Source organism: Sinocyclocheilus anshuiensis, unplaced genomic scaffold, assembly GCF_001515605.1.
Source record: "Sinocyclocheilus anshuiensis isolate Anshui unplaced genomic scaffold, SAMN03320099.WGS_v1.1 scaffold84, whole genome shotgun sequence".
Classification (NCBI taxonomy): domain Eukaryota; kingdom Metazoa; phylum Chordata; class Actinopteri; order Cypriniformes; family Cyprinidae; genus Sinocyclocheilus; species Sinocyclocheilus anshuiensis.
Window position 1 is genome coordinate 998,305 of NW_015557076.1, and position 10,529 is coordinate 1,008,833.

Sequence of the window (10,529 nt, forward strand, 5' to 3'; positions counted from 1 at the left end):
CTCCACCTGTTTTTAAGGATTACATAGATCAGATAACAGGACGGTGTACACGTGCCGGTATTAGAGGTGATTGTAACGTGCCATTAAGAAAAACTACCTTTGGTCAATTATCTTTTGCTTTTAGAGGAACACATGAGTGGAATAGACTCCCAGTAGAGTTGAACGAATTAAATCAGTTAACAGAACACTGTGGTTTCTCGAAAAAGCTGAAAATATGGTTATTGACCCATCAAAATTGTTATCATTTATAGTGATTTATGGATATGTTATGGTAGTCTGTAATTTTGTGTTTCCATAGTCTTAGTTTATGTTTTCTTCTGCTTTACTATTTTCTCCTTGTTCTTAATTTGGTGTATTAATATTCTTTGTTTATATTCTTCCTGTCCTTAACATCAACCTGCCAAAAGGGACTACAGATGAAAATTAGCCAGTGTTGGCTAAATCTGGCGCATTTTACATATTTATGTACTATTAATGTGCATTGTCCCTGATTAAATAAAATAAAATCAATTGAAATAAAGCATGCTAGCAACATGATAAAACATGATGAATGAATGAATGAATGAATGAATGAAAGAATGAATGAATGACTTTATTTAGAACGTGTAGAAATAACACAGTAAAAAATAATTTGAACATGTAGAAATAATACAGTAAAAAACATAAAATGTTAAAACCTGGCTGCTAAATAAATGCTAGCAACATGTTAAAACATGCTAAAAAAATGTTAACACATGCTGGCAATGTTAAAACATGCTATAAACGTGCTATCAACACGTTAAACATGCTAAAAATGTGCCAACATTTTAGAAACATGCTAGCAATGTGTTAAAATATGTTAGACTTCAAGCTTTTTAAAGGCCTTAGGCTTTCTCAAGCCAACAAAAAGTTTGTCTACAAACTTTACTGTCTAGTATGTACATGTAATTGCTTAAAGATGTCATCCTATATTTGGATTAAAAATACATCAGTTTGTGCCCATTCTTTGTGATATTATATTAATAAATAGTAAAAAAAAAAATTTTTTAAAAAAGACAGTTCTGCACTTACATCTCAGCTACAGGATGTCTTCACTGCTCCACGATACAGTAGGTTGAATTGTCATTCATGAGCTTGTAGTTATGAAGCCTGCTGGAGGATCTAAATATAGAAGAGGCATTGTTGGTATTTCACAGGTGCAGCTCACCTTGCTCCATCCAGGTCAGTGTGATGGACATGGCCTCAGGAAATTCTGAGTTGTCAAACAGGAGGACGAACAAGAGGGAAGTAAAATATTGAAGAGCAGTCCAACTGTATAGACTCTAGTTACTAAGGGAAATATTTTCAACCAACTAAGGAACACCTACTGTAGGTCCATCAACCTGCAAGTAATCAAAGGTTGAGCACAACAGCCCTCAAAGAATTTTCATAAGTTGCTGTGAGCTGTGTGAAGCTCAGTGCAAATCAGTTAAATAATTTCTAATTTATTCATGCCCTTAAAAGCTCACATATCTGAAAAGATTCAGTTGAAGGGAAAAAGAAAGAAAGAAACAAGCTGCTTCAAAGCTACCCTCAAACATCACTAAAAACCCTTGCTGGAACATGGGTAAAAAAAAAAAAAAAAAAGGCTAGTGGTGTTGAAAATCGTTGACAATGGAGATCTATAGAAACTTTAACATCTGGAAGGGAAATCTGTAATGTCACAGATGTTTTGACACAGACTTCCTTAAATGAATCAGCAAGCATTTTTCTACAGAGATACAGTAGAGTTGCATCAAAGAACAGAGTTGATTTGATATGACAGAATCAAACAGATGCTCCCACATCAACATTATTCATTGTCACATGGATCTGAGTGCAGAAACATTGGCTTTGATTTATTTTAAGGAATATTCTAGAATTGTGATTCCGACTTGTTTCTCAGCTTATAAAAAATAGTACTGTACTTTTTGCTTGCTGATTGTTGTAAAATTGGTTTTACAATATACAGAGCTGGGTAGAATACTTACAAATTGTAGTCCATTACTGATTACAGAATACATGATGAAAACTGTAGTTAGTAACGTAATCTAGGTTACACATTTTAGGTAATGTAATCTGACTACTTTTTACATTACTTTTAGATTACTTTTTTATCAAACTTGTTTTAAATGTAAAATGTACCAAATTGGTATAAAAAAAAACAAAGAGAAAGAAAATATATTCAATTTTTTTATATTAAAATATCATAAAATGCATTAAACATTACATTACATTATATGAACAGACATTAATGCGCATGAAAGTAGCAATGACATTACACACCCAAAGTCTTCCAGGTTTGAAATATTTTTGTCCAGACTTCCAGAATCAACAGTTTCTGAAGGTCACTGGATATGATGAAGACACATCACCAGTGTTTAGTAACTTAACTAATTATTTGTTTCATTCATGGTCTAATTGCTTGGGAGGTGCTGCTTTTTCCACACAAATTCAGAAGCAATTTATCTACAAATTTATTTGCACAACATTTGTGAATATGTCTAAATGGCTAAATGTGGTATGATACTGTAGGATTTTTAGAAAGAATTTTTTTGTTTTTTAATTTTATTTATTTTTTTTTTATTGAAAAAATGCAGATAGCTTTCTATTGGGGTTCATTTGTGGGTTATAGTATTTAGCCCTATTTGAACACAATAGAATATATTAATGCATGATATTTGAAACCTCACTAGAAAACAGACGTGTGATAACTATTTCTGAATCTGGAGACTGCTTTTTTAAAATCATACCCGAGCACAGCAGATCACTCCCTTTGCTCTCACTCGAAACATCAGCACTCTAAGAACTCTCAAAACAGATGGTGCTTTCTTTAACTGAATTTCACAACCAAAGACACATATTTAAAGGGGTCATATGATGTTGCTAAAAAGAACATTATTTTGTGTATTTGGTGTAATGCAATGTGTTTATGCATTTTAAGGTTCAAAAAACAAATTATTTTCCACATACTGTACATTATTGTTTCTCCTCTATGCCCCGCCTTTCTGAAACGCGTCGATTTTTACAAAGCTCATCGTTCTTTTTTTTTTTTTATTGAAAAAATGCAGATAGCTTTCTATTGGGGTTCATTTGTGGGTTATAGGTTATAGTATTTAGCCCTATTTGAACACAATAGAATATATTAATGCATGATATTTGAAACCTCACTAGAAAACAGACGTGTGATAACTATTTCTGAATCTGGAGACTGCTTTTTTAAAATCATACCCGAGCACAGCAGATCACTCCCTTTGCTCTCACTCGAAACATCAGCACTCTAAGAACTCTCAAAACAGATGGTGCTTTCTTTAACTGAATTTCACAACCAAAGACACATATTTAAAGGGGTCATATGATGTTGCTAAAAAGAACATTATTTTGTGTATTTGGTGTAATGCAATGTGTTTGAGTCAGAACAGCCGGCATTGTACACTTCCAGGATCAGGAAACTGATCAGGAAAAGTCCTCCATAAAATGTGCTGCACACATCTGAATATTTGCGTTGAACTGTTCTGGAACAGTGTTGTAAATACAACTTAACCACTGATTTCTAGTCGTGTCCTCTTTTGGAAGACCAAACAAAGTAGCGTTTTAGGTAGGCGTGGTTGACTCTTAACTTTTATAAAGAATATCTCTTTGGATTTGAGACTTTAGTTTTTGCAAATTTACAGATCTTCTTTATGCACCAAGAGCTTGTAACACTCCAAAGAGAAAGGACAAATTGAAATCGCATCATATGACCCCTTTAAACACAGCAGTAGTCCAGAGACATGGGGCAGAACAGCGTCACTCTCCAAAGACACAGAAAGAAAAACAAACAAAAAACAGTGCAAAGACAAATGAACGCATTCAATTAGTCTGTTCACATTAGGTTTGGGGTGCAGCACGAGTACAAAACAAAATTAATCATATTACATTTAATTAAGCAAAAATATTTTGAATTAGTTTTTCTTTTTATATTTTCATTTTTTACTTCTATTTTTGTTTAAGTTGTAGTAATTTTTAAAAGTGCATTTGTCATTTGTATTAGCTATAATTTGAGTAATTTTGTTGCCAAGGCAACATTTCTGATTTTGATTTGGTTTTTTTTAATCTCTTTATTTTATTTTAGCTTAATTTCAATACTGAAAACGATTTTAATGATTTTAGTTAACAATAATGACTGCTGTAAAACTGCAAAACACAAAATGAAAATATTAAGCAACTGTCAAGTGCTCCTTTACAAATGTATAATTTAGTTTCTCTCTCTCTCTCTCTCTCTCTCTCTCTCTCTCTCTCTATTGCTTTAGAGAATGTGATCTTTGAATGTTAAATGGGCAAAGGTTAATGAGATGGAGGAAGAGCAATTCTGCCGAACTTCCCCAAACTCTAAATTATTAACCATTCGTTAATTGTAACAACTGCTCAGGCGAATCAAAGTCTAGTGATCTCAAATGCACTCTGTTGTAATAAGTACAATTTTAAATAAATAAAACATAAAATAAATTACAATTGAGTTATTACAATAAATAAAAGTGGTTTTACAGCTTTGTTTGTATGACTTCAGAAGACTTCATATGGGCCGCTTTTATGAGACTTTAATGGTGCTTTTTAGAGATCGGCAGTATAAATCAGCATCCACTTTAGATGTCAACAGAAGCTCAGATTTTCTGCCTAAGATCTCACTTTGAAATTGATGGAAGAATGAAAACAATACTGGGTTGGAACAACATGAGAGTGATTTCAATCTTTCAAAAGTATTCATTTTTGGCTAACATTTTAAACTCCTGGCTGGTAATAATGTTTATACTAGCATAATGCACTAGGCAAGAAGGAGGAGCACAATGTCTGGTCACAAACTGACCGTGCCAACAGTAGAGAGAGGGTCCTCGGGAGTTTACTGCCTCTCCATCACTGCTTAACAGCCCCCAGACGGCGCTAAATATTTTATATGATGTGTTCTACGTGGGAAATGAGTGGCATAATTTATGGAAAGGCCTGCAGAGCTCCGTCAGGAGGCCACGTAATATATGGGGCGCTGCTCCAATCTCGCCCCTCTCCACTGATAGAGCAATACTCAGAGAAGAATAAATAATGGAAAAGGTATTATTGGAGTGGCTGGCACTTTAAATTTGCTTTCTGTGGCTGAGATGGACATCATAATATTTGCATACAAAGATTTAAAGGGATAGTTCACCACTGGGACGTATCAAACACGTATGAAATTGTTTCTACGATGGAGCACACACACACAAAAACTTAATAAGGACTGGAGTGTTTAAATTTAAAAAAGGACGCATTAAAATGTCATAAAAGTAGTCCATGTGACTATAAATTATATTCCACAGACATTGCTATTTCTCTTGAACGTGCCAAGCAGAGCTAAGAATTTCAGTGAATAACGACTTAAAATTTCAGTCAGTTATTCACAAGGCTCTCTTAAAGCTTCATAAGACTTGAAATATTGCGTGCAAGTCACACAGACCACTTTTAAGACTTGCCATTTCAGATCCAAAGCATGCTTGTCGTTCTTATGGATTACTGCCGACGGCTGTGAGCTACAGTCCAGCCCTAATGTGTGACTGAAACTCATACTTCAGCAAACAGCAGTGACGTAGGACTCATCTGCTGAGACACTGCATGTCTAGGTTCAGATCGGACTCTCAAAGACAGTGCAGTTCAGGCATGTTTGGCTATAAGCCTGTCTTTATAAATAACCGAGTCTCTATGAACCCCACAGCTGCCCCCTAACACTCGCCATCCATCATCACCAACATCACACTAACTTCTGTTTATTGTAGCGGCTCAGTTGATGATGAGACTCGAGACTAGAGGTTCAGTACTGTCAGGGTTTATCAAATATAAATTACATTTTAATCTTTGTAATCTTCAGGGACTGGGTTTATTAAATCCTTCAGTAAACAGGTTTTTTTTTTTATCCCTTTAGCTGTATACTTCTTTGTATTGTATATATCTTTTCTGTATGATATACCTTCTATTTATCTTTATAGCTGTTTCCCTCCTCACTTTTCTGCCATATCACACGGATTTTCTTTTTTTTCAGGAGAATTCATTTCAACAAGGTCAAGGAGGGGGCAAACTAAAAGATCATAATGTGAAAGTCCTCGAAATCACACAAAAGCAGCAGTGCCGCTCTACACGGCTATGAATCATGTGGATGAACGGTTGTTTATTGCAGAACCTCCACCACTGATTCTGATGGAGGTGATCATTGGCTCGTTCTACCTGAAATCTGTCCTTAGCACCCACACTTTTGATCGTGTTTTACTTACATTTCAACACATTAGACCTTATTTTAAGCGGCTGACTCTTAACTGACATTTGGAACAACACGATCGTGTGATATTGATTGTATAAAACAGTTCGATAAACAAGAGGTTTGAGAAAATTACCATTTTGCTCCTCCAGCAAAAACAGTCCAAACAAACCTCAGCTAACAGTTGTGTCTCCGTGCAACACACACAATATGTTTAATTTTCTTTTTTGTAAACAAATCAATTAAGTGAAGTATTCAATGACTCGCACATAAAGGCCAGAAATTTCATTTCTGAATGAATCGCTGTTTTTGTGAACAAATTAATTGAAAGAATGATTCAGTGAATCTCTTGACAGTCACCTGTCACAATAGGAATATCAATGTAACTTTCAGGAAGAGCAGCTTCGTGTACATGCAACCTAATATTGCTTTGAACAGCAAAATATGCAAAACCTGCCAAAGTATTTTTGAATCGACTACTTCTCAACTTTAAGCACAGTGCAGTGTTGTGTATGATTATGTGCATCTTAAACATGGCATCAAACATGGGAGAAATTAAATTCTAACGCCTGTTTCACACCGCAAGCTCAAGCTTCGCGTCGGCGTAACTATGTAATCTTTGTAATGTTAACAAACTTTCAAGACTTTAAAACTTTCCAGTTTATAACTGACCAATTCTAAAAACAAATTTATAGTTGTCTTTGTAAAGAAATATGCAACTTTGGAGCTGCTGCTGTGACGCTGTACAAACGCTTCCATTGTGAATACTCACCCTGCGTTCCATTCGGAAGGGCTCATCCCTATGCCCTAATCCCTTCAAAGGGTTTACCCTCCGGAGTGAGAGCTTCGAAGGGTTGAAGGGTGTAGGGGACCAAACAACTGTTTCTTGAAGTGCCCACACGGAGGCGCCGTCATCATGCAAAGAATCTGCGCAAAGGATCATGGGAGCCCGAAGTGTCCATCAGTTGTACCCTTCGAAATCCTTCATTCCGAAGGGCCCTTTGAAGTGGCCAGTTTTGAGCACTTTGGTCTGGAACAACCCTTCAATATGGCGGCCATGATTGTTTTCACTCTAAAGTGCCCTTCGGAGGGCGATATATCCCGTTTGGAACACACCGTCAGTCTCGCGGTATAATTACGCTGACACAAAGCTCACGCTTGCAGTGTGAAACAGGCGTAATTGTTTCGTAAAATCATTCACTGTTTTGAAGTGCTAGAAAGACCACAGCCTGGCGGCACCTGCTGGTCAGAATGGTGAAAATGCAACAAAACTCAGTCAAAACATGTATAATGACACTGTTTACAAACCAGTTGCAAATGTTTTCATGAAAATGTATTAATTAAATTAATTAAATAAATGTATTTTTTTATTAAATGATTTGAAAATGAGCTTAGATTATAAAACAGACCCGACATCAGCTAAAACCCATTAGACACTCATTTATGGGTTGCATCAGAATTTTGAAATGTTTCAAAACCACTGTTCGAAACTAGTTTGAAACGGTTTGACGTAACAAAATCACATGACTTGGCGACCACTGATTTGAAACAAAGGATTTGCAAATGTTTCGAAGCTTCATCAAGCAGGGTTTCGAAAGTGTCAGAACCGGTTGGTGGAGGAGAATGCATATTTGCAATTAAAAATATATAAGAAAAAAGCCCTTCTGGTATATTTTTTAATATATTACATGGTAAAAACTAAATATGCCTTTGGTGACAAGCTCATGTTGGCTTTCTCCATTTTTCTCCGTTTTTTTTTTTTTTTTTTTTTTTCTTTGTGAACGTGACATACGCTTTAATCAGAATATACGTAATGCACATGTAAATTAATATATGATTAGGATTATAATATCTGAATGCAGACCTTCAGCGTACAAACTGAATTTATTCATTCAGACTGACAGTCTGTCTTGAACAAACATGTGATACAAAGTGATACAAACTTGTATGAAAAGTCCTGAAGCTGTTGTCTGTATCAGTAATCTCAGCCAATCACATTCGAGGATTGAAACTAACTGTTGAGAAGATTAGTATGGAAGAAAAAAAATAATAAAAAGAACATTTTTTACATGCATTTCAAATGTGTAAAATTATACAGTAAAATTTGTAATTAAAATAATCAATAAAAAATATGTAAGCCCGTTGCTGCCACCGAATAAAAAAATAAAAAAGGTAATTGCGACTTTTTATCTCACAATTCTGACTTTATAACTCGCAATTGCAAATTTAAATCTAAACTCAAAATTGTGAGAAAAAATTTTTTTAGATAAAACGTCGCAATTGCCTTTTTTATTTTTTATTCAGTGGCAGAAACAAGGTTCCATTTAAACATTTTTTTTTTGTATGTGACAGTTTAGCTTTTTCATAAATAGTTCAGTGATTCATAATTGTTTGTTTATATTGTGCTGAAAAGCATTTGGCAGGTTCCATTGTAACAACTCGCATCTTTTTTTCCCCTCATGGGAAATAACGGTATTAATGAACAAAAACAACAACACATTGCTGTTAAAACAAGCCACAGTCTCACAGTTAAACCAAACCGCAACACAATCAAGAGAAGACAAACACAGCATTAATGCCAGTCATTCTCATAAGCCACGTGAAACCACCGTGATCCAGTCACAGTCCAGCTGTTCATAAGAAGCTTTGTGGTTGTGTTTGTATACCACTTTGCACATACTCATATGTGTGCACACCCCAGAGAGGACCAGACACGCACTTCAAGCATCACTCATTCTTGCACACTTGAGAGGGATAGCGCGTAAGACATGCTGTCTTCTGAAACGCCAGGCTTCACTCATCTCCACAGCTGCCTACCTGCTGTGCATTGTCCCTGCTGAAAGAAAAAAAGCAGGACAGTCACTCTGGGAAAGCTCTGAAGCCTGCAGCGATCATAAGCCGCTAAAACAGGTTTTTCTCCCACCGGACACCGTCGTATGATCAGTGATTTTTCAGCCCATTTCTGATAATTATAGAGCTACGTGCTCACACAAAACCGCCAGCCTTTGATGTCTCTAAGGGACGGGCTGCCCGTGAAAAAGACTCGCCGCGGCCTCTCTGTGGTGTTCAGGCAGACGACAAGAGCTGTTTGTTCCCCTCAGCAGTGTCACTGGGAATGAAAGACAATAAAGAAGCAGTCAGGACTGAGGTATATGCGGCATACGTGTGAGGGGAGCTAACAGGCCATATGCTCTTGACACACAGAGCCATTAGACGCAAATGTACAGTGACACGACTCGCTCGCTGCAGGCGGCCGCGCTGGAAATAAAGGTCATTTTCAGGTGCAGAAGCCTGTGATAGGCAGCATATGCCACTTGTTCTGATGGTGACAGGGGCAACTGTAGTTGGGTGGCCAATCGCTCATGTTCCTCATGCCGTGTTGTTGGGGAAAAACGAGCTCTGCTCAGCCATGCACAGCTAGATAAAAGGTTTCAGAGTTGGGCTCACAAGGGAATAACTGCATACTGCTCAATCATATCACAGGGGGAAATTCTAGATTTTCAGAATTTAATGATGACCTATGGCCTGGAGAAACAGGATTTTTACAGAATTTTACAAGTTAGACATTATTATGACATGATAATTAAAAGGCAGATGGATGAATACTCCCCTCTGACAAGCATATTTATGAAAGCATTCGATATGATGGATAGTAAAAAAAAAAAACACACAAAAATTAAAGAAAACTGGGTAAAAGCAATGCAGATCCTCAGAAGAAGAATGGCTAAATATATGTCATTCACAGTGTGACCAGTAATTCTAGAGCTTTAAGGGAATTCTGCTGGAAAAATACAAAACGTTTCCTTATTACTCCAAAACTGAAAGCTAAACAAAAGGGCGTAACAAATCAAGGATCTTGCTGGAGGCAATGCGGGACATTATCAGCTGATCACGTACATATTTTTTGGTCTTACCCAGTTTTAAAGGTGTTTTGGAAAGAAATACATAAAAGTATACAGGATATTTTAGAGCTTGAGATAGAAGATACAGGTTTTATTCTATTCATGGGATATATACCGGATTCAGTGAATAACAGAAATAAATATTTACTGAGGATTCTACTAATAGCTGCACACAAAAAAAGGCCGAAAATACAGTGGGAACTGATGAAAATGGATTATGTACAAGTCAAAACAAAGTGAGGAGAGAAACTTATCTTTATACCTATCTAAGCATACGAATATGTGTATGAATATTTGGATGTACTTATATGTCTATATATGTATATGTATATATATATATATATATATATATATATATTTGTTATTATTTT